We start from the raw sequence: 24,865 nt of genomic DNA on the forward strand, positions 1-24,865 counted from the left end.
TTTTTGCTTCTGGGCAACTTTTCACAATCTGTTGGGATGTGTCAGCTGGCAGCTAAGGCGCATGTATCCCTCTGCCAGGCATTGTCTGCTGCTTTTCCCACAGCGGGTGGCTTCTCATTCTCTGGGCCTCAGCTTCAGTGCGGCCTTCTCAGAGCTGCCTTTCCCCACCCACAGGCTAAGGTAGGTTCCTTTCTCCTCTCCGCCCTTGCTTGGAGCTCAGCCCTTTTCCCCTCCATAGCACACTGCACATTTTAAATGACTTAATAGGGGGCTTCCCTAGACCTTTGCAGGTCCAGTGGCTAAGACTCCATGCTCCCAATGCAGGGGGCCTGGGTTCAATCCCTGGTTGGGGAATTAGATCATGCGTGCCTCAACTAAGGTCCTGTGTGCTGTAACTAAGACCCAGTGCAGCCAAATAAAAAAATAAAAACTTAAATTAATTAAATGACTGAATAGTTGGTTTGCTCTCTGTTATCTGTCCTCCCCCTCCCCCGCTAGAATGAGTGCCAGTCACATTGCAGCTGTTCAATAAATGGTGAGTAAATAAATGACTGAACAGATGATGAGGGATATGGGGCATAAAGAAAGGGGACTGAATTGGAGTCACTTACCAGCCCTCTTTGCAGGTCACACACCTTGGGGACAGCTATTTTCTGTCCTAATGGCTGGACATCTAGGAATCAGGCTCTATGTGTTGAGAATCCTCTGGAAAGAATGGACTCACAGCCGTGGAGTAGGCTGGGACTGCTTAATTTGTCCATGTAGTTAAGCATTTAATCTGCACCCAAGAAAGGTCTGACCTTTGCCCTAGACTTCTGGAAAGAAATCTCAGCCCTTGCAGTGTCATGCCAGATAGGAGTATCTTTATTTAGGGCAAGGGTTAGGCCACAGGGCTTATCCTGTGGCCACACAGAATAAACCAACAGTGCGATTCAGGGTGGGGACTGGCCACGCAGGATAAGCTAGCAGTGTGATTTAGGGTGAGGGCTTTGACTCTCAGGATGTCAGAGGGACAGGAGGCTGCTCTCAGCTGAGTGGGCAGTCGATTGCAGAGCCCCAGGGAACCTCGGGATGCCAAAGCTTGCGAGAACTTCCCGGTTGGCAGTATGCCATGTGTACTGTCACACGTCACTGCTGGAGGAGTTAAGAGTGTCCAGGAGTCCACCGGCAGAGGACAGCTGGATGCTCTGTGTTTGCAGCCCTCCTGGACTCTGCCCCATGCATGTTTCCCATCTTTTGGCTAATCTTTATCTGTATGCTTTCTGTGTAACCAACCAGGAAGTTTAACGGCCCTTGGTGAGTTCTGCAAGTTCTTCTAGTGAATTAGCAAACGTAAAGACTGTCTTAGAGACCCCAAACTTGCAGTTTGTATCGACAGTGGGAATCGTTCTGTGGACTGTACTCCCTCTAATGTTGCACTGCCATGAACCCCCCACCACACACACACACACACACACACACACACACACACACACACACAGAGTGCCATGAACCCCCACCACACACACACACACACACACACACACACACAGAGTGCCATGAACCCCCCACCACACACACACACACACACACACACACACACACAGAGTGTCCTGAACTCTCCACCACACACACACACACACACACACACACACACACAGAGTGCCCTGAACTCTCCACCACATACACACACATGCACACACACACACACACAGAGTGCCCTGAACTCTCCACCACACACACACACACACACACACACACAGAATGCCCTGAACTCTCCACCACACACACACACACACACAGAGTGCCCTGAACTCTCCACCACACACACACACACACACACACACACACACACACAGTGCCCTGAACTCTCCACCACATACACACACATCCACACACAGAGTGCCCTGAACTCTCCACCACACACACACACACACACACACACAGAGTGCCCTGAACTCTCCACCACACATACACACACACACACACACACAGTGTCCTGAACTCTCCACCACATATACACACATGCACACACATAAACACAGTACTCTGAACCCCCCCAAAACACACAGTACCCTAAAATCCCCACCACATACACACACACACACACACACACACAGTGCCTGAACTCTCCACCACATATACACACAGAGAGTACCCTGAATCCCCCATCACACACACACACACACACACACACACACACACACACACACACACACAGTGCCCTGAACCCCCATCACATACACACACATATGCACACACATAAATGCAGTGCTCTGAACCCCCTCACCACACACACACACACACACACACACACACAGTGCCCTGAGCCCCACCACCACATACATACATACACACACACACAGTACCCTGAACCCCCCATCACATACACACATAAACACACACACAGTGCCCTGAACCCCACCACCATGCACACACACACAAGATGCCCTGAACCCCCCCAACATGCATGCACACACACACACACACACACACACACTGCCTGAAGACTGGCCTCTCCTGGTTTCTCCTGGCTGACTGTGGTCTGCTCTCAGACCAGGTGTCTGCCCTGGTTGGGACCACACCGTCTGCTGGTTCTTATTCCCCAAGGCTTCCTCCAGGAGCTGGAGAGTAGCTGCTTCCTCTACTCCTCTTTCCCAGCTGCCAGAAAGAACTTTCCCGTGTAGGCAGTGACAGGTAGACAAGTCAGCAGCCAAGTTGGCTGGAAGCCCAAGTGTCCCTGCCGTTGTCCCTCCCCAGCCTCTCACGGCCCCTCCTCTGTGACTACTCTAGTCTGCTGGAGAGGAGACTGCGGACGATGGGCTGACCAGCAAGGGTTTTCTCTGGAAGTGCCTGAGCTCTCCTAAAACTTATTAGGACCCTCCCTCTTCCACTGCCCACCAGCTCCCCCAGCGACCCAGAAAGGGACTGCAGAGCCAGCACAGCCCAAGACAGCAGCTTCCGATGCCTCTTGAAGTTTTGAAGTTTCAGGTTCAAATCTAAACTTAGCATCCTTGCCACGCTGGTATTATAAAACCAGCTCTTCTATGAGTCTTACATAAGAAGATAAGGCCCTTTATTCCCTCCCTCACTGCTCCCCAGCTCCTCCTCACCTCTGGGAAAATCCTTGCTTCCCGTTAACTGTGCTAACCCTCCACCCCTACCCAAGGAGCTCACCCCTCCTTTCCCTAAACCCCAAACACAAAACTCATTATTCCACCCACAGTAAATCTGAAGAAGGAAAGAACCAAGTTTGGCCTCCTCCCTGCCTGGTGTGATATCAGCATCATCCTTCACAACCACAGAGGACTGGACGACATGACCTCTTCATGACCCCTGAGCCTCAGGCTCACTCAGCAGAAGGTAAGGAAACACACTTTGTTTTCCAGGGGTTATAGAATGGAGAGCTTATTCACAAAGCCTTTCAGGGAAAATAAATAAATCAAGTTACCAGTGTCTTAAAAGACACACAGGTGGCCTAAAGGAAAAACCAGCCCAAGAAAATCCAAACTTGGTACACAGAAATGGAAAAGTGATGCTTCCGAAAATGTAGTGCATGTGAGAGTCACCTGGAGGGCTGGCAGAATGTGCAGGTGGCTGGGCCTCCCCCTTAAGCTTCTTCGTTAACATTTCTGGGGTCGGGAAAGCACCTGCATTTTTCACAAGCACCCCGAGAGATCCTGGAACAGCAGCCTCAGAGAATGGCTGTGACCTTACGTAACTTCACAGGAAGAAATTCAGGGTGTGGCTGCTCTGAACACCAGTTCCCTGAGGTATTAAATAAAATCAATTCAGAACATTTTTTAATATCCCTCTTCATCAAGATCTGTGTGCTGTAAAGAGGGATGACGGTCTAGGAAGATGCTTCACTTTATGCCCTCGTCCTGTCCCTCTCGCTCATTCATTCAGCCACTATTCACTGCAAGTTACTATTTTCCAGACACTGGCCTAAAATCCAGGGATCTGGGTTTCCCTGGTGGCTCAGTGGTAAAGAATCCCCCTGCCAGTGCAGGTAATACAGGTTCAACCCCTGGTCCAGGAAGATTCCACATGCCGTGGAGCAACAAAGCCCATGCGCCACAAACACTGAGCCCGTGCTCTGGAGCCCGGGAGCCAAGCCTGCTGAGCCCGTGCACCGCGACTACCGAAGCCTGTGCTCTAGAGCTCGTGCTCCACCGTAAGAGAAGCCACCACAATGAGAAACCCATGCACCGCGACTCGAGTAGCCCCCACTCACTGCAACCAGAGAAAAGCCTACACAGCAGCTAAGACCCCGCCTACTTTATAGCCTCAGTTCAGTTCAGTTCAGTCGCTCAGTCGTGTCTGACTCTTTGCGACCCCATGAACCACAGCACGCCAGGCCTCCCTGTCCATCACCCAAACCCATGTCAGTGATGCCATCCAACCATCTCATCCTCGGTAGACCCCTCTCCTCCTGCCCTCAATCTTTCCCAGCATCAGGGTCTTTTCAAATGAGTCAGCTCTTCGCATCAGGTGGCCAAAGTATTGGAGTTTCAGCTTCACCATCAGTCGTTCCAATGAACACCCAGGACTGATCTCCTTTAGGATGGACTGGTTGGATCTCCTTGCAGTCCAAGGAACTCTCAAGAGTCTTCTCCAACACCACAGTTCAAAAGCATCAATTCTTCTGTGCTCAGCTTTCTTTATAATCCAAGTTTATAGCCTGCTGCTGCTGCTGCTGCTGCTGCTAAGTCACGTCAGTCATGTCCAACTCTGTGCGACCCCATAGATGACAGCCCACCAGGCTCCCCCATCCCTGGGATTCTCCAGGCAAGAACACTGGAGTGGGTTGCCACTTCCTTCTCCAACGCATGAAAGTGAAAAGTGAAAGTGAAGTCGCTCAGTCATGTCTGACTCTTCACAACCCCATGGACTGCAGCCTACCAGGCTCCTCCGTCCATGGGATTTTCCAGGCAAGAGTACTGGAGTGGGGTGCCATTACCTTCTCCAAGTTTATAGCCTAGTCCCCTGCAAATAAGAAGTGCAACTACCCTGCTGGAGAGAGAGGCCCAGCTGCCTTCCCACCCCTACTGTCATCCCCAGTAACCATCTCCAGCTCTGCCAAGCTCCCAGCTTAATGCAACCAAAAGCATGACCCCAGGCAACACAATATGGAACAGAGGAACCTCCAAGCTGAGCCACTGCACTGGCGCAGGCTTCGGATGAGTGTGGCTCAGACAATGGCGAGAACAGCAGTGAAGGTGGGGTGAGTGGAGAAGATAGATGAGCCTGTAGGGCTCAGTGATGGAGATGATCCCTCTGGCTGTGTATCGAGGGGCTGATGCTGTCTGTACTGAACTGGGAGCTCTGAGGAGGGTCAGGTATAGAAAAGACAGCGAATTTGGGTTTGACTATTGGAGGCGCCAAACAGCATGGGGGAAAGAGAGTCTGAGAAGAGGAGAGAGCAATCAATAAAGTTGACCTGATTTTTTTTAACAATTACATCATTAAATATTTAACCAAAATAATAGGAAAATGTCCCATTCCCGCTGACTTCCCTGGTTGCCACACACGCTGGCTGGCCTCATTTGGGGCTTCCCTGCCCCAGCCTTGGGCTTCCCTGGTGGCTCAGAGGGTAAAGCATCTGCCTGCAATGCAGGAGACCCAGGTTTGATCCCTGGGTCAGGAAGAAGGAAATGGAGAAGGAAATGGCAACCCACTCCAGTATTCTTGCCTGGAGAATCCCATGGACAAAGGAGCCTGATAGGCTACAGTCCATGGGGTTGCAAAGAGTCAGACATGACTGAGTGACTTCACTTCACTTTGGCCCAGCCACAGGGAGAGGCCCTGAACTGGAGCCCCCACTGGAGCCCACCTGAAGGCAAGTTGCTTCCCTGTGTCCCAGGGCTGGTTGAGCCAAGGGTGCACTCCCAGACACCGACCAACAGGTGGCAGCACATGTCGTGCCGGTCACCAAGAGGCCTCTGAACAACAAATTATCTAAGAAGCTTTCCCTGTGAGACAGGCATCAGTTCAGTTCAGTCGCTCAGCCGTGTCCGACTCTTTGCGACCCCATGAACTGCAGGACACCAGGCCTCCCTGTCTATCACCAACTCCCGGAGTTCACTCAGACTCACGTCCATCGAGTCGGTGATGCCATCCAGCCATCTCATCCTCTGTCGTCCCCTTCTCCTCCTGCCCCCAATCCCTCCCAGCATCAGAGTCTTTTCCAATGAGTCAACTCTTCGCATGAGGTGGCCAAAGTACTGGAGTTTCAGCTTTAGCATCAGTCCTCCCAAAGAACACCCAGGGCTGATCTCTAGAATGGACTGGTTGGATCTCCATGCAGTCCAAGGGACTCTCCAGAGTCTTCTCCAACACCACAGTTCAAAAGCATCAGTTCATCGGCGCTCAGCTTTCTTCACAGTCCAACTCTCACATCCCTACGTGACCACAGGAAAAACCACAGCCTTGACTAGACTCCCGCATTTACACTGGCGGCTCATCTTCAGACAAAGATTTCAGGCCACTAGGGTGCTGGGCTAGTTCTCTCATCCAACTCCAAGGGCAATCTCCAGGGAGCATCTGGCAACATCTGGAGAGACATTAAATTGTCTCCACAGGGGAGCATGCGCTTCAGGTGGATGCTGGAGAGAGGCCAAGCCCGCTGCCAAGCATCGTTCACAGGACAGTCCCCACAGCAGGAGTCATCTAGCCCAAAGGAGCAACAGTGCCGAAGGTGAGAAAACCAGTTTAATCAGATTCTCAAGAGTGGGTGCCCCAGGAGTTTTCAGACATCCACAGACCAGGGGCCACTGGACTAGGCTGACTCCCAGCCTCCCCTCCCCCAGCAGCCATGAGAGGCCTCTGTTGCCTCCCTCACCTGCGGTCTCCCCTCTCCTCACAGACCTCACCTCTTTCATGCCTCACTCAACAGTTCCTGATCCGCAAGCATGTCCTAGGCACTGTGTCAGCCCTGGAGAGACCGCAGGGGATGGAAGCTCCCTGCCTATTTCGCAGAGCTCAGAGGCTGCAGGGACAGACAGCATATTTTCAAATGTAACGAGTGCTATGTGGACACAAACAAGGTACTGAGATACCAAAAACTAGAGGGGCTTCAACCAGCTTTAACCAAGAGGACTGAAAAGGCCTCTGAAAGGTGACAGTTGAAGTCTGAAGAAGGAACCACCCTCTTTTATTGAAAGTAATACTAACATGCATTTCTTTGCATTACTCACCATCTGTCCCCACCCTCTTACTGTAACTGCAGCTATGTTCCTGTTTGTATAATAAATTCATCTCCAGACCTTGACCCTGAACTGCTATAGCATTTCAGCCATCCCTCAAGGATGTATACATTGTGTCATCCTTTTTTTTTTTTTTTCCTTATTGCTGTGTAGTTTGGTGTTGGTTATTTGTAACAGCATTCAATGTTTCAGTGTGGTGAGAGTTTTCTAAATGGTTCCCCATTTGTTGCTCGTTCATCCTGTGGGAAAAGACATCCTAGTCATCTAATAAGAGTTTCTGGAATCATGGTCAACTCACCTATCTCATCAGCCTGGAGTTGCCCTCCACCTCTCCTCTCCTGTGAGTGTCCACTGAGGTAGGTGGGATGCCCACCATCTTACGGTGGGACAGGACCTTGAGATGGGCAAATGGACCTCACATCAGGGGTCAAGAGGGAACCTTGATAAAGTATGGATTCCTGGGCTCTGCCCCCTTTGCCCAATCTGGATCTCAAGTATAGGTCAGTTTAAAAGGGTTTCCCTGGTGGCTCGGTAGGTAAAGAATCTGCCCACAATGCAGGAGACCCAACCCAGGTTTAATCCCTGGATAAGGAAGATCCTGTGGAGAAGGGAATGGCTACCTACTCCGGGATGCTTGCCTGGAGAATCCCATGGACAGAGGAGCCTGGTGGGCTACAGTCCATAGGATGACAAAGAGTCAGACATGACTGAGTGACTAACATGTTCCCTTTTTTTTCACTTTTCAGAGGATTTAAAATATGTCCACTTACTCTTTCACAGTCCTTCCTTCGAAAGGTGGATCCTAGTTCTCCTCTCCTTGAATGTGGACCAGAGGATTTAGTGACTTGCTTCTCATGAAAAAAAAATGCAGTAGCAGTGATACCATATGACTTCCAAGGCAGCTCAGAAATGACATCAGAGCTTCCACCCTGCTTTCCCTAGTATCGCTCACTCTGGGAGAAGATGGCTGTGTTATAAGGACACTCAAGTAGCCCTGATAGAGGCCCACGTTGGGAGGAACTGAGTCCTCCTGCTTACAGCTGTTCTCTTTTGTCTGAGACAGTCCCAGAATTAATTCACACTAAAACCCCACATCCCAGGAAACTTCTTAGACCTTGGCAAGTAGTCCAGTCACCCCAACAGGCAGCATCACCTTTCCAGCCAGTCCTCCAGCCCCAGGCCTGCCACCGCAGCCCTGATCAATATTTCACTGCAACTTCATGGAAGATTCTGAGCCTGTTTACATGGCTGAGTCACTCTTTAACTCTTGACCCCCAGAAATTATGCAAGATAATAAAGGTTGTTTATTATGTCCCAATGCACTGACTGTTGTTTCAAGTCACTACATTGGGGCCAATTTATTAAACAACAATAGATGAGTAATATGCTCAGGACTCTCTATTTCATGACACTCCTGGGTGACATGAGCTGTGAATCAACAAGAGTGAACCATGGATCTGGTCTTATTCCCTAAAGCAGCACTTCCAATAGATCTTTCTCCAAGAGGAAACAGCGGTGCATCTGTGCTGTCCAAAGTGACAGTTACTAGTCAGCTGCAGCTACTGAGCTTAGAAATGTGACTGGTAGATTCAGGGAACTGAATTTTTAAATTTTAATGAATTCAACTTTAAAGATTACACGTATATAATTTCACTTATAGAACATTCTCAAAATGACAAAATTATGGATTGGAAAGCAGGTTAGTAGTTACCAGGGGTTAGCGATGCTTGGGGAAAGAGTGATGGGTGTGACTATAAAATGGCAACTTGTGAGAGATTTTCATAGCCATGGTAGTTTGGGTCTTTTTTTTTTTTTTTTTTTTTTTGCCTGCACCAGGCCAGTTCTTGGTGGTTTAGTCACTAAGTCATGTCCAACTTTTACAACCCCATGGACTGTAGCCTGCCAGTCTCCACAGTCTACAGGACTTTCCAGACAAGAATACTGGAGTGGGTTGCCATTTCCTTCTCCAGGGGATCTTCCTGACCCAGGGATTGAACCCAGGTCTCCTGCACTGCAGGCAGTTTCTTTACCAATGGAGCCACCGGAGAAGCCCTTAGCTGCGGCATTTTAGTTGCCTCATGTGGGACCTAGATGCCCAACCAGGACCTGGGTCTCCTGCACTGGGAGTGCAGGGTCTTAGCCACTGGAGTGCCAGGGAAGTCCCAGCCGTGGAGTAGCTCCGTCTCTTGATTGCGGTAGTGGTTACATAAACGTACACATGTGAGAAAATGATACAGAGCTATACACACATTGTACCAACATCAGTTTCCTGGTCTTGATATTGCACTACAGTAATAGTAGATGCAACCATTGAAAGAAACGGGCAAAGGGTACATGAGACCTCTTTGCAGTGTTTTTGCAACTTCCTGCAAATCTATAATTGTTTCAAAATAAAGAGTTTACGTTTTTTTAAAATATGAGATAAGCATGAAGCATTAAATAGCACAGGTAGCTAGTGCCTAACATGTTGGACCGTGAGGCCCCTAAACAATGCGCAGGTCCTCCTGGAATATCTTTGAGTCATTTGGCCTCTGTTCAGATCTTCCTGGTGACAGGGAACTCACAGCCTCTCAAGGTCTGTCTGGCAGCTCTAATAAGAAGAAAGTTCAAGCCAGCAGGTTTGGGGGTAGAAAAGTTTTCTCCTCACCTCTCCATTTGTGCTAGAATCATGAACTAGGCCCAGATTTTCTAGAACAAGTTCTCACCCCTAGGGAGCCCAGGGGACCCCACAGGAAGACTGCCCTCGTCACCCACCACTTTCATTACCATCACTTGTCATTCATGATATGGACCACAAGGACTTCACACTGTGTCCCAAAGCAGCCCTGGATGACCACCTTGTCAGATTTAGAAGTAGCCATTACTGACCATTCCAGTTGATTACGAGAGAACTCAACCCAGGTATAGGATTTCAGACAGAGAAGAACCTCAAAGACCTTCTGGTCTTATACTTGCCTTTTACAGACGGGAAAATGAAGACTTGGAATAAATCTGTAAGGATCAAATCCACTTAGTTCAGGGAAGCATGCATTACCTGTAGTAGACTGAATAGCGCTACATGCTAGTTTGAAGATTGGAGAAAGAGGCCAGGAACCGAAGGATGCAGGTCCAGTCTAGAGGCTGGAAAAAGCACGGAGACAGACTCTCTCCTAGAAACGTGGAGGGAACATGACCTTGACAATACATTGATTTGGGCTCAGCGAAATCATTTCCAATATTTGGCCTCTAGAACTCTACTGCAGTCCATGGGGTAGCAGAGTTAGACACGACTGAGCATCTGAACTGAACTGAACACTGTAAGACAGTAAATTCATGCTGCTTTAAGCTTGTCAGATAGCTCAGCTGGTAAAGAATCTGCCTGTAATTCAGGAGACCCCAGTTCAATTCCTGGGTCAGAAAGATCCCCTGGAGAAGGGATAGGCTACCCATTCCCCTATTCTTGGGCTTCCCTGGTGGTTCAGAAGGTATAGAATCCTCCTGCAATGCGGGAGACCTGGGCTCTATCCCTGGGTTGGGAAGATCCGCTGGAGAAGGGAAAGGCTACCCACTCCAGTATTCTGGCCTGGAGAATTCCAGGGACTGTATAGTCCATGGGGTTGCAAAGAGTTGGACACAACTGAAAGACTTTCACAAGCCACAAAATGGTGACAACTTGTTACAGCAACATTACGAAACTAATATATTGCCTAACAAAGCTACATGTGTACCTTCCTTCTGACCCAGCAACCCACTTCTAGGAATTTACTCTGAAGCTACACCTCCAATGTGAAATACGAATGCACAAGATTATTTGATGTAGAATTGTCTGTAACTGAAAAACACTGGAAATGACTAAGTGTTCCTGCATAGGACAGTAGTTGAATAAACTCTGACGTGACCACTTGATGGAATAGTATGCAGCTATAAACAAAAACGAGGAAATTAGTACAAATTGATTCCTAAAAGATACTAAGCACAAAAAAAAAATGCAAAAGAGTATCTATGGTATGATACATTTTCATAGAAGATAAAAAGGAGTATAAGAAAATATATATATATCTGCTCATTCTGGAAAAAAAAATGAGGAAGCAGAAACTCATTATCAATTAGGATGCTTACCTACAAGGGACGATGGGAAAGGATGAGGAGCAGGAGGGAAGGGGGATGGATAGAAGTCATGATGAGGGAGTGCTCTCTCTGAGTTTATCTTTTTGTCCTAAAACCATGACAATATTTCTTATACCCAAAAAATTAACGAAAATCAACCAGTCAGTTAACAGCCCTCCAGGTAATGCAAGACACGTCTATGTTGACTTGTGAATATTATCACTGAGACAAGACATAAAATGAACAAACACCCATAGAAAACCTGTGGCCCTCAGCTAAATGTCAACAGACACTGATGTAAAGGCCAGTCACAGACACATTCTTCACTTGCCACATTTTCCACGGTCCTGGTCATGACTCACTGGTCTGCCTGCCTCTGAATATTCAGAGCACTGGAGCGAGTCCACACAAGGGAAGTGAAGCGTGTTCTTCAGAAAGTGTCTGGAGTCTCTTCCCACACCCTCCCCAGCTGATGGGCTGAGGACCAGGGAAACAAACTATTGGTGCTACAGTGATGTCCAACTGCAGCGTCACACTGGTATCACCCAGAGAGCCCTACCAACCCCTAATGCCAGCCCCAACCCCCAGAGATGACGCTTTAATTGGTCGGGGGCTGGGGGGGGGGGTGGGGGGCGGGGGATGCGGCCAGTACTTTGAAAAGCTCTCTCTGGTGACTACCACGCAGCCAGGGCTGAGAACCTTCTACAGCCTGGCGGAGACCCGGTTGCTATTAGAGAATTAGCCACCAGATGGCGATAGAATCAGGCCGAAAGGGGCTGCTGGGTCGCAGGGAGGAGACAAAGCCCTAGGGATTAAGGTACTAGCCTCCAGCCACTGCTGCTGCTGCTGCTGCTAAGTCGCTTCAGTCGTGTCCGACTCTGTGCAACCCCATAGACGGCAGCCCACCAGGCTCCCCCGTCCCTGGGATTCTCCAGGCGAGAACACTAGAGTGGGTTGCCATTTCCTTCTCCAATGCATGAAAGTGAAAAGTGAAAGTGAAGTCGCTCAGTTGTGTCCAACTCCTAGCGACCCCATGGACTGCAGCCTACCAGGCTCCTCCGTCCATGGGATTTTCCAGGCAAGAGTACTGGAGTGGGCCGCCATTGCCTTCTCCAAGCCTCCAGCCACTAGAGATGTGTTGTTTGGGTTTTTTTTTTTTTCACCCTAAGACTGTGGAGTATCTGCCCAGAGACATTTCCCCAAAATTTTCAGATTGCTTCTGGTTGGTCCCATGTGGACCTTAGTGGGCTGCAGGGGATCCTGAAAAGAGTGCCCCTGTCACACACATACAAAGCAAATTCCCCCACACCTGTGATATGGTCAACTAAGAAAACAAGGGGTACCAGCGTACCCTCTGTAGGTAGGGAGCTCCAGGAACACCAAAATAGGTCCTTCCTGGAACCAGGTGTGGGGCCTTAGTTCCCAGGGTCCACAAGAAAGTTACCTCCCCACTTGATGACCAAGAGAGAACCCTCTAAGCAGACAGTGCTCATGCCTTAAGAGAAGTCACCAGTTCTCCACCTCCAAATGCCCTTTAGAGAAAAACCCAGTCACCCAATAGTGTCTAATCCAAAAATAATAAGGAGGGGACTCCACGAAGGCGTTTCTCTCTGAATTACCCTACTTCCCCAGAGGGCAACGTGGAGCCAATTCCAGTTTCACCAGGGAGGATATGAAAGTTCACAGAGGGGCAGGCCTTGCCTGACATCACACAGAAAGGGGCCTCAGAGGCATGCCTCAGACCCAGGCCTCCCGCCCCACGAGGAATCCCCAGCTCCAAGCATCCCTGTTGGTGACTGGAAACCATATGGAAGCAGGGCCCGCACCAGGTGGGGTGGGCTGGCCAGCCCGCCCAGGGAGGGAGGGAGGCGCCGCCCGGGGCCCCCACCCAGCCCTCACCAGACACTCTCACGCTTCCCTGACCAGCCTGGCCACCCTCGAAGCTCCTGAGGTGACCCATTTCCCTCAGCTTCAAAACAAACCAAAATGCAGACCAACATCCTTTGTTTGTTTTGGGGGATCAGAGAAAGGGGAAAGCAGTTCTGTGGGTTTGCACTTGAAAACAAAACTGCTCTGAGCTGCCCCAGCAGAAACCAAACCAAAGGTGAATTCAGAGGCCAAAAACCCTCCTGGAAGTGCTGCCTCCGAATGAGTCAAGGGAGGGCGTGGCAGGCTCGGAGACAAGGCTACCCACCGACCCGGCACCAGTGACCCAGGTCGGACAGCCATCACAGCGGCGCAAGGCTGCAGCCACCCCTCCCGATCACCCTGGGCAGTGCGGACTTGGCAGGGGACCAGGCCCTGGGGGGTTGGGCCTCCTCGCTTAGCAAGGACTGGTGAGAAGACAGGGCGCAGCAATGGACACCGGGTCAGTGACTCGACCTGACAACCCACTCCCGTCTCAGCAGCCCACAGACCCACAGGCCACGCTGAGGAACCAGGAAGGTGAACGTGCCCAGAGCCCAGCCTCATGGGAACACCAGGTCAGCAGGTGAGACCCCCTCAGTACTGGTGCCAACAGGGAGGGTCTGGCCAGGCTCTGATTCATCTGCCTGTAGGACTTGTATTTCCCCCACATTTCCACCTCCAGGCGGGAGCTCACAGAGGGCAGAATCCAGGATGTTCCAAGAGACTGGGGACTCCCCATCTTGACACCCAGGACATGTGGGCTCCGGGAGCCATGCTGGCTGGAGACGCTGCCTGGGTCGTGTCCTGAGTTTAGATGAGGAAACAGGAGCAACTGAAGCCAGGCCTGCAGAGGCCCAGCTGGTGCTCCGGGATCCTGTCAACAGCCTCCGTGAACACCCATGAGCCTGCTGTGAGAGGCAGCAGGAGGACTGTGGTCAGCGACTAAGGGTCAGCTGGCCTAGCAGAGTGGTATCATCAATAATGCAAGTCCAGGACTTCCTGGGCAATCCAGTGGTTAAAGATTTTGCCTTCCAAGGTAGGGGGTTTGGGTTCAATCCCCGGTCAATTGGGGAGCTAAGATTCCGCATGTTTCATGGCCAAAAAATCAAAACATAAAACAGAGACAATATTGTAACAAATTCAACAGACTTTTTAAAAATAATTTTAAAAAAATAATGAATATCCAAGGATAGCCAGAGATGCTCCCAGCTGAGTGAGAATTCCTCACTTATCCTAAAAGTTTCAAATACACGGTCTCATTTGAGCTTCATGAACTCAAATGGGACAGCTGGGATTCAGAGAGGCAAAACAATTTACTAAAGGTCACACAGCAAGTCAGCACCTGGTCAGCGTGGGTCATACCCCTCCCAGGATTCAACCTGCCTGGAACAGGATTTTAGGCTGTGGGGATTCCTCATCTCCTCCCCCGTCATTTGGGTCTAGGATGGCTTGAGTAGACTTTGTATTGGGTGTCTCAATTTTCTTAAGCTATGACCATTTTTTGGTTCTTTGGCAACAACTTAAGCACCTGACTCTTAATCCTCCCTCCACCCTTGACAAGTTGGTGCCTTCATCAGCCTATTTCACAGATAAGGAAGCTGACACTCATCAACCAGCCCAAGGTCACTCAGCTGGCCAATGACAGCCTGGACTCAAAGCCAGCCTTTCCCAAGCAGGCTCTTTCCTGTTCAGCACCCTGCCTCCCTGCCCTGTCTCTTAAAAGATCAGATCAACATTGAGAAGGCCCTAATGTTGGGCTTTCTCCAGGATCCCAGGTGGGTTATGATTCAAGGCCTAACTTGTAGGGGCTCATTGCCCCCTTGGAGGGAGGTGGACTCAGACATCTGTGGGGGTCCCAGTCCCTCCCCATGCCCAGCTCTAGCTCCCGTGGTGTGCAGGTGTGTGTACCCACCAACGGCAGCCAGCATCTGGCTACCCACCAACTATCAGCGGGAAATCTTCCCCCTCCTTCCTGCCTAGTCCTCCTCAGCTGCTGGGCCCAACAAGTGGATTCATGAAAACTTCCAAGGCCCCACTAAGCTAGCTGGCATCCTAACTGTCTGCACAAAACAGAGGTTCCTCTTCCTTAAGTAGAGGAGTTCAACAACACGTGTGAATTTCAACAACGTGTGTGTGTGTGTGTGTGCATATGGGTAGTAAGGATAGACCACCCAATGGCCTCACCATCCAGAGAAATTACAGATAACACCGTTATTTCTCTCTCATCTTCTTTTCCTCCTGAGCGTCTTTTATGTTTTAACATGTCTGTGTTCATGTGCATGCCTACCTTCTTATTTCTCTTTATTCAGCATTAATTTATTTACTGCTATAGCTCCAGTATATAGTGCACTCCTGGGCACAAATAGGACCTCGATAAATATTTGCTGAATTAAGGTGCACGTGTACACATTCCTGTGTGCGTGTGTGTGTGTGCGCATTCCTCCCTGGGGGTGCTTGTGTGCTCACTTGTGTGTAGGTACCTAGTGTGTGTCCGGGTACAGAGATAACGGCGTGGTTTGCTGAGCTGTGTGTCTGTGTCACTGTATCACTCATTCAGCAAACAACTCTTGACCACCTGCTCCGTGAGCGTTGCTGTGCCCGTGCTGGGAACACAATAGAGAACCGGGCCAAGTGGAGAGCAGAGCCCTCTTTCCAGGTGCCCTCAACCAAGGCCCGTCTAGGGAGAGAGGCCAGAGCAAGGGCTCTAATTATGCATGGGAGCCAGAGGGCACTACTGACCTTTGAGGGGCTGGTCTCAAGGCAAGGGCCCAGCACCCCCCAACAAGGCCCGCCCTGCAAAGCCTCTCTCACTCTTTTCCTCCCTGCCCTCATCACAGGGCACCCCCCAGTAGGAACAAGAGGCAAAGCAACAGGTCCTTCCGTGAGGAAATGCAGCCAGGGATCAAGAAGCCCAAAGAAAACCCACAAGATCAGTCCAAATAACTCCAGGCCCCACTGGCTGAGCCTGGGCCGCCTGTGGAGAACGTGCAGTGTGTTGGCCCCCCGGCCACTCTGAGGCTTGTTTACAGGGGCACGGCTGAGGCCCCGTGTATCTGTTTCCTGTTGCCGCTGTAACAAATTACCACAACCTTAATGACTCAAAACAAGCCCTGGAGGTCAGAAGTCCGCACATCAGTGTGTCAGTATGCCTGCATCCCTTCAGGAGGCTCTAGGAAAGAATCATTTCCTTGCCTTCTTCAGCTTCTGGAAGCAGCCAGCTTTCCCTGGCTCTTGAACTCATCCAGCACCTGGGGCGTAGCGGCTCTTAACCTCCCTCATCTCTGCTTGGGTGTGTCCCCTCTTCCCACAGACTCTCCCGGCTTCTGCTTTGAAGAAGCCTTCTGACTCCTTTGGCCCCATTGGGATACCCAGGCCCATTTCAAGATCTTTAACTCAGTACATCTGCCAAGTCCCGTTTGCCATGTAAGGGAATGTAGTCACAGGTTCTGGGGACTAGGACCCAGACATTTTAGGCAGGTGGTAAACACTGTTCTGCCTACCATGCTCAGAAATGAAAGGATCTACCCAAGGTCTGAAGGGTTTGGTGAAGGTCAGAACTCAGGCTGCAGGGCCCCAGTTCTATGTCCTTTGGGGCAGCACCTCAGGATGGGGTAAAAGAAGCTGGCCCCCAAAACCTAAGCTAAGTCTCTTTAAATATGCTGTGCTGACTGGTCCATCACACCTGGTTTGCTTTTCATGCCAGTTCCACCACCTACTAACGGGGTGACCTTGGACATGTAGTTTAATGTCTCAGCACCTCAGTCTTCCCATCTGTGAAGTGGGGTGATGAGGAGAGCCACCGCGAAGGCTTGTTGATTTTCCAATGAGCCTGTGTCCTGACTGAACTGTCCCAGTCCTGGTAGTGATCCCAGCTGCCCCACCCCCAACTCATCCCATTTGGAAATTCATGAAGTGAGGGCCAGGAGAGGGAAGGAGGCACACAGGCACCTAGCAGGACTGGCAACCAAAGAAGTGCCCTTGACCCCTGGAGACCTTCTCCTGCCCCTCCCCAGAGCAGTGGGGTGGCCACTTTCTTGGCATCTCCCCAGGGAAGGAAGCCTTTGATACCTAACTGGGTCTCAGAAAGGAAACAAAGGGATGCTTTCTGCATGAAAAGCCACCTACTGGTACAGGGAAGAAACCCTGATTCATAGAGCTGGATGTTTCCTGACTGCAGACTCAGGAAAGAAGTCCCTGGGGTCCGCCACCATGTTGGGGGTTGCCCACACAGAGGCACCAGAGATTCGGTAAGTGTCCCACAGCTGGAAGGGAGAGGTGACATCAGAGGAGCTGCCAAGTGCTCTTGAACTCATTTTTCTATGTTATACAAAAGTAATAATAATCATAATATGTGACAGTTGAGGGCTTACTTTGAGCTCAGTACTTTATCAACATCGTTTCGTGTGACACAATAAGTTTAGAAGTTTAGGATGGGGTAAGGAGAGGTTCCCAGGAGACTGGGAAGGCTTCCAGGGCAGGGGGTGGAGCCAGGCCTCCAAGGACCGTAAGAAAAGATGCTCTCCTGCCCATCTCCAGGCCACAAGGTCCTCATTCAGCCCCGCAGCAGGGAACTCCATGACTGAAAGACATCAGGACCTCCCAGGCCGCTCCCCCGAGGCTGCCTCCTCACTGTCTTGTGACCAAAAGTACTGAATATGTCCTTAATTCATGTGATCCTGGCCCTTAAAAGGCTAATCAATGTGCTCCAGCATTTTTCTCTGACTTTTTAAAAATATAGAAACTTTGTCACTACTCATAAGAGAAATTCATACTCATTAAAGAAAAATGGGTAGTAAGACAGACCACCAAATGGCCTCACTATCCAAAGAAATTACAGCTAACACGTTGGTTTATTTTTCTTTCATCTTTTTTTTCCCTCCTGGGCATCTTCTATTTTTTAACATGTCTGTGTTCATGCTGCAGGCCTTCTGATTTCTCTTCACTTAGCATTAATTTATTTACTGCTATAGCTCCAGTATGTAGCACAGTATTTGGCACAAATAGGACCTCAATAAATATTTGCTGAATTAAGATGAATGAACAGAGATCATTTTTCTATGTTATACAAAAGTAATAATAATCATAATATGTGACAGTTGAGGGCTTACTTTGAGCTCAGTACTTTATCAACATCGTTTCGTGTGACACAATAACCCCGTAAGGTAGGTACTATTATTATCCCCCATTTTACAGATTTATAAACTAAAGCTTAGGGAGAGAGATTAAGTCCCAAGGTTACACAGGTAGCACCTGACTTCTCACTCAGGTCCAGTTGACCCCGAGCCTGTGTTGCTAACACATGGTATCACTGCCTCTCGGTGAATTTTTATAAAGAGCCTTTAAAATGACTTCATAATATTCTTTTCAATGGGCTGCACTATTCCTCAATCACAGCATATCCAGGGTTTTTTTTGTTTTTTTTTTTCCCCTGCTTTCATAAATAATTCTACAATAAACAACTTTATACATAACCAAATTCCATGTGTAATGTCTATTCATTAGCAAAGACTCCCCAGAAATTGAATTACTGGTTCAAATGGTGTGTTTTTAAAGCTTTCGGGCATGTTTTCCCTTCAATTATGTTTTGTTTGGGTTTTGGTTTACATATGGAAATTCAGACCTAGCCAATCCACTACCTACTAGTCTACATTTTTATCCACTTTCCATCTTTGAAACATCTTCCCTTTCCAGAAAGTTAATAATTCTATTTTCTACTGGTTGTACAGTTTGCTTTTAAATTATTTAGCCCTTTAGTTCTTCAGTGAATCCTTTGGGGAATGTGCTAGAGAAAAGGCCCCCATTTACACTTCCAAGTCCCCCCAGGAATCCCCCCTCCTCTGGGCAGGGGAGAGAGATGAAAGGGAATGGAGAATAAGGAGAGTGAGAAATTCTTGGTGTTCTCCTAATTACAGGGGAAGGAGAGCCCCTTTTTCTACACATGAATGACTTTCTCCCAAGGTCTTCCATTTCCTTCTTTTTTTTCCCCCCTTATCTTTTGATTTATTCTTTATTTAGTGGTCCTACTAACATGACCCTTCACCCAGGCCCACTGTTTCTTTGTACACTGATTTTGCAGTCATTTCTGCCGTATGTCTGTGACCCAAGTTGAGACTGATTTCTCCTTCCTGCTCCTTTTCCATGCTGTGCCTCATTTTCTCAGAATACGAAGGAATTTTTGTTTGTTTGCATCTGTGTAAAGGTTCCTTGGCAGGAGAGCATGCACGTTATCTTAAAATAAAGACAATATTATGACACTAACGTAATACACAGGAAAAAAATACAGTACTCAAACACCATTGCAAATAAATATCTCATTCAGATGAAATTTTTGTAAAGGTTACACTATTTCTTGTGAATCAGCACGGTATGAGAAGGTGAAAATGGGGGGTCCCTACAACTAGGGACTACAACTAGGAACAAGAAAACGCTTATTCCAAGAAATAGAATTCTTATATTCTCACTACTTATATTACTGTAATTTATCCTGTGTTTTGCAGGAGGGGGGACATTTTTTCTTCTTCCTCCCTGGGTACCAATTTGACCATTCACACAACCTTCCTCAGCAAATCAAGACAGGACAGAGAAGGTCTCGTCCATTTCTTCTTTAAGCTTCTCAAGTTCACCGGTTGACCCTCATTAAGGCAGAACTGTTGTAAATAAGAACTGGCTTAAGAAACTCCTTGAAAAACTACAGGAGGCAAAAAATTGTTCAAATGGAATATTAAAAATATGTCAAATTGGGGATGAGGGTGTTGCTGGGCTCATAGTGAACGGGCTTTGGGTGAATGGGTGGTAGGAGCCAGAGTAGCACGATGGGCAATGACCCAGGTGGATAAAGACCTCGCTGCCTCCCCCACAAAAGCCACTGGGAAAGCAACTATACTCCAATAAAAATAACAAAACTACAAGGATATATTGTACAACATGGGGAAATACAGCCAATACTTTATAAAAGGAGTACTGTCAGGGGAAGCACGCTGACTGAAACCGTTCACCCTGGCCAGGCACCATAGTAACTATTTGCATAAGTTGTTTTACGACAGGAGGTCCTGGTAAGGAACACGGAACTAATAAGCCTCCACCAACCGGAAGAGTTCCGGAAAGGTCAAAAGAAGACACCACATGTCCGACCACCTCCCAGAATCCTTCTCTCTGGCATCCATCTTGGCTGAACAAGGCGTGCACCACCAGGAAGGACTCTGAGTCAGAATGATTGGCTAAAGACAACCCAGAAACTAATCCCATCACCATAAAACCCGAGACTGTGAGCCACGTGGCAGAGCTGTTCTCCTGGGTTCCCTTACCCTGCTGCTCTCCACCTGGGTGCCCTTTCCCAACAAAATCTCTTGCTTTGTCAGCACATGTGTCTCCTCGGACAATTCATTTCCGCCTGTTAGACAAGAGCCCAGTTTCAGGCCCTGCAAGGGTTCCCCCTTCCTGCCACAGTACTACCTTTAAAAATTGTGAACCACTGTGGGGACTTCTCTGGTGGTCCAATGGTTAGGAATATGCCTACCAATACAAGGGACAGGGGTTCAATCCCTGGTCGGGGAACTAAGATACACCATGCTGTGAAGAAACTCAGCCTGAGCGCCACAACAAGAGATCCTGGGCCACAACAAAAGATCCTGCAAGATGCAATAAAGATCCTGGGTGCTGCAACTAAGACCCAACACAACCTAATAAATAAACCTTTTTTTAAATTGGGAATCACTGTAATTGTATACCTGTAACTCATATAATATTGTACAGCAATGATACTTCAATAAAAAATAAAACTTAAGAAAAATAGAATAAAGCTATTTAAAAAATAAAATTTTAAAGAATAAAGAACCATTAAGGACAGGGTAGGGGGTGTCCGGAAGACCAGGGACCTCAGCCATGGCTCTCCGGATGGGGACCTGAAATACCTTCTCTGTGCCTAGTACCCCCATCCATCTGATGAGCTTGTTGGCTAGCTGATTCCAATGGTTGCCATGGAGCACAGCACTCTGAGTCTATTCTCAGAGTCTACAGGCAGCCCTTGCACTACCCACTGTGAGCTCCGTCTACTGCGGTGAGAGAAAAGACACCCTGGGGTGCTTGAACAGGGCTGGGTGACCAATAACCAACCCTCCTCAGCTGTATCTTGAGGGCCTGATTGTTGTCAGAACCTTGGTAAGTCAGCCAGGACCCCCTGCTCACCATCTGGATGTGGTACCAACACACCATCTCCCTTTCCTCTTCCTGCAAACCCAGCTCAAGGGGTGAGTGTGTGTGTGTTAGCCCCTCAGTCATGTCTGACTCTTTGCGACCCCATGGACTGTAGCCCACCAGCCTCCCCTGTCCACAGGATTCTCCAGGCAAGAAGACTGGAGTGGGTTGCCATTTCCTTCTCTGGAGGATCTTCCCAAACCAGGGATCAAACCCAAGTCTTGCACATTGTGGGAGGATTCTTTACCTTCTGAACCACCAAGGAAGCCCAAAGGGGTAGGAACAATCAAAACCAATCAATGTATTGAGCCCTGCCCAGTATCCTCAAATGTGCTCATGCTGACTCACCTGCATGACCCGGGGACACGTTCCCCATTTTGCAAGGTTAGAGAACAAAGGCTCCAAATACCAAAATACACAACTAAGCAAGATTCAAATTCAGATCACACTGTCTCCAAACCAGGCTCTCGTGGTGCGTCCACCTCTTTTGCAGGTGAGGAAACAGAAGCGAGGAGTGGTCATGCCACTTACAAGCCCCGCAGCAAGTCAGCAAAAAGGTTACTTTCTGTTTATTCTGAGAGGGCCCCCACTCTGTTCACAAGCTTCCTCAGTCCCCTTGCCTCCCAAAGCCTGGGAGATTCTGCATTTTGTCAACTTCCCCTGGGTCAATGGACCCACTGCCCAACCCTCCACCATTTGCCAACTTCCCTGGTGGCTCAGACGGTAAAGCGTCTGTCTATAATGTGGGATCGATCCCTGGGTTGGGAAAGTCCCCTGGAAAAAGAAATGGCAATCCACTCCAGTACTATTGCCTGTAAAATCCTATGGATAGAGGAGCCTGGTAGGCTACAGTCCATGGGTTGCAAAGAGTCGGACACAACTGAGCGACTTCAATTTCACTTTCTCCTGAGCCACGCCAAGGCCAGGTGCCCTGAGAGAAGGCCTGGCCCCCATCCTTCAGGGAGAAGTGCTGGGTCCCAGGAGAACTAGACTGGAAGGAAGCCCTCGGGTGAGGGTGGGGGGCACAGAGCAGTTGCTCACTTCATCCTGCCTGCCTCAGGCCGCATCTGGGGCAGGAGCCAAGCCTGGCCATCACACACTGATGGGCAAGGCCTTCTTTCCAACCTCCAGCTTGCTGGGCAACTTGGACAACTTCACTCAGCTTCTCTGTGCTCCCTCCAGACCACAGCCCACACACATGGCAGATATTCAACCAACACCTGCCATGCTTTTTTTTCCTAAACCAGAAGTCAACCAGTCAGAAGCGGTCTTCTTCCCATTAATAATCTTTATGATGATTCCTCCCGGAGCTGGCATGTACTCACAGGCAATTAAGAATGTACAGATCGGAGTCCACCAGAGAAGTAACGACTTCCTGAGGTTCACAGAGCCAAGAGGAGGGAACAATTGGCTCCTTTGTTGCCAGGGTTGCTGTTTGTCACTGACAACGGCATTCTTAAGGAATTAGGATATTAAAGATTTAATAACCATTTGATATATGCAGTAAAAACATTTCGATTATGGCATTTCTGAAAAGTGCTGTCTTCATCTGTTACAGGAATTTACCAAGTGTCTTTTAATTAAGTCAGTTCTAAATGAGACACCTCCTTGGTGCGGTAATTTTCTGAATGAAGCTACCCTGAAGTACTAATTAGTTTGTTTTTAATGCTTAATCTACTCTGCCAACGTGGTGGTTAGGGTGGGGTTGACCTGCTGAAACTGGATGAGGCGTCACCTGCAGCAGCTATGGTCTCTCCTGGCTGGAGACACGGAGGGATTTCATCTCACGCCAGATCAACTTCTAAACTGCCAGCTGAACTGACCATGGGCTTTAAATCTACCTGGAAATGCTCAGCCACAGCCCCTGCTCCTGATTAACCCAAGGAAACCACTCACTCGGTACAGGAAGAGGGGGTGAGCTGCCTTGGGTGGGCGTGGCCGCCCCGTCACCAGCGGTGTCAAGCCAAGGGCACCTGGGTGTTTGGGTAGAAGAGTGGGCTGGCTGATCTCAGAGGTCTCTTTCCGTCCACCGTCCCACTCATGGTTCTTTATTATTCATTCTTAGGTCACTGACTGAACGTTTATTAAGCCCCTCTCTGTGTGCGTATAAATGAATAGCAAAGAGGGGCAGGACCCTATGGTGGAGGGACCCACAGAGCAACTGCATGTGGTCAGGGGGTGGTGGAAAACCAGTGTGAAGAGGCCGCAGAGGAGATGGGCAGGGGGCTTTGGGACGTGGGGTCGGGGAGTCACATGGAGGCTGGGAGGGTAGACATGGGAAGTTGTTTAGGAATGGGAGTTACACCCAGCTGTGGTGGCTACTGGGTGATTTGACCAGAGGGAAGACAGAGCCTGCCTGGGAAGAGCTTTCCGTCCTGGGAGAGACAGGAGAAACCTCTCCCCCATCTCACATGCATGCACATGTATATACACGCAGGCTCATTCAAGTCCTCATGACACATAAGGACAGTTGCTTATTTTTTTTTATTGTTTTTTCTTTTTACTTGAAAGTAAAGGCACACCAGTAAAAAAAAAAAAAAAAAAAATCACACAATATAGCAATATATAGATGAAAAAGTGAAAGTCTCCTATTATCTCAATTATCAGCCCCCTCCCAGGGAAAACCACCACTGATCTTCTTCCAGACCTTTCGCTCTATACCTATGTATGTGCACGCGCACATGTACACCCACACACGGCTATTTGTTTAATGAGATCATATTAAACACAGGGTTCTGTGACTTGTTTTCACTTTGTGACTTGTTCTCACTTTTGTATCACAAACATCCTTTCATAGCATTTGGTACACACAGATTTACCTCTTTTTTTGAAGAGCCATGAAGATTCAATAGTAGAGTCTAGTTTGTTTCACCCTATTGATAGACATTAAGGTTTTTGCTTTTTTTTTTTTTTTAACAATTGCAAACTAAGCTGCAGGGACATGAACATAACTTTCTGTGTTATCTACCCTCGTAGATATACTTGGAATTGCAACATGTTTTTGTGTCACTGTGTAAGTTTTTTTATGAAATGTCCTTAGAAGTGTGCAGGATCTAAATATTAATAGATCCTGCCAGCTGGCCTGTCAGGAGCAGGCTGGGCCCCTTGCTCCCTGCCATATTCACAGTATAGTACCTGTTTCCCTGTATTCTCTTCAACACTGGGCATTATTAGTCCTTTCAACTTTTTGCCAACCTAATGAGCAGGAAAAAAGAGACAAAAGGTGCTTCTCAATGTTGTCGCCTCTGTCCTTGTTTTCCAAGTAAGTAGTGCAGGAAGGCTGAGTGAGCTACTGGAGAACCCAGGACAGCAGCCTGGCCCTCCCTGGCTGAACGGAAAGTGTTAGTGGCTCAGTCGAGTCTGTGCCTGACTCTTTGTGACCCCATGGACTGTAGCGCACCAGACTCCTCTGACCATAGAATTCTCCAGGCAAGGATACTGGAGTCGGCAGCCATTCCCTTCTCCAGGGGATTGAACCCAGGTTTCCTGCA

At 48.8% G+C, this 24,865-nt stretch overlaps 1 protein-coding gene and 1 long non-coding RNA gene across 3 annotated transcripts in view; one reads left to right on the forward strand and one right to left on the reverse strand.

The window, feature by feature from the left end:
• The window catches only part of VDAC1 (voltage dependent anion channel 1), a 34,536-nt gene extending 33,820 nt beyond the window's left edge, over positions 1-716 (reverse strand). For both annotated transcript variants that reach the window (XM_042249335.2, XM_042249332.2), the window contains exon 1: positions 612-716. The gene's annotated coding sequence lies outside the window, so the exon portion shown is untranslated. The remainder of the gene's footprint in view (positions 1-611) is intronic.
• A 12,641-nt stretch (positions 717-13,357) lies between these two features.
• LOC132659889 (uncharacterized) lies at positions 13,358-20,970 on the forward strand. The gene is made up of 2 exons (XR_009600860.1): positions 13,358-13,764; positions 19,679-20,970. It is a non-coding gene; the product is annotated as an uncharacterized LOC132659889 (long non-coding RNA).
• Positions 20,971-24,865: the final 3,895 nt, after the last annotated feature.

This window comes from Ovis aries, chromosome 5 (assembly GCF_016772045.2).
Source record: "Ovis aries strain OAR_USU_Benz2616 breed Rambouillet chromosome 5, ARS-UI_Ramb_v3.0, whole genome shotgun sequence".
NCBI classification, from domain to species: domain Eukaryota; kingdom Metazoa; phylum Chordata; class Mammalia; order Artiodactyla; family Bovidae; genus Ovis; species Ovis aries.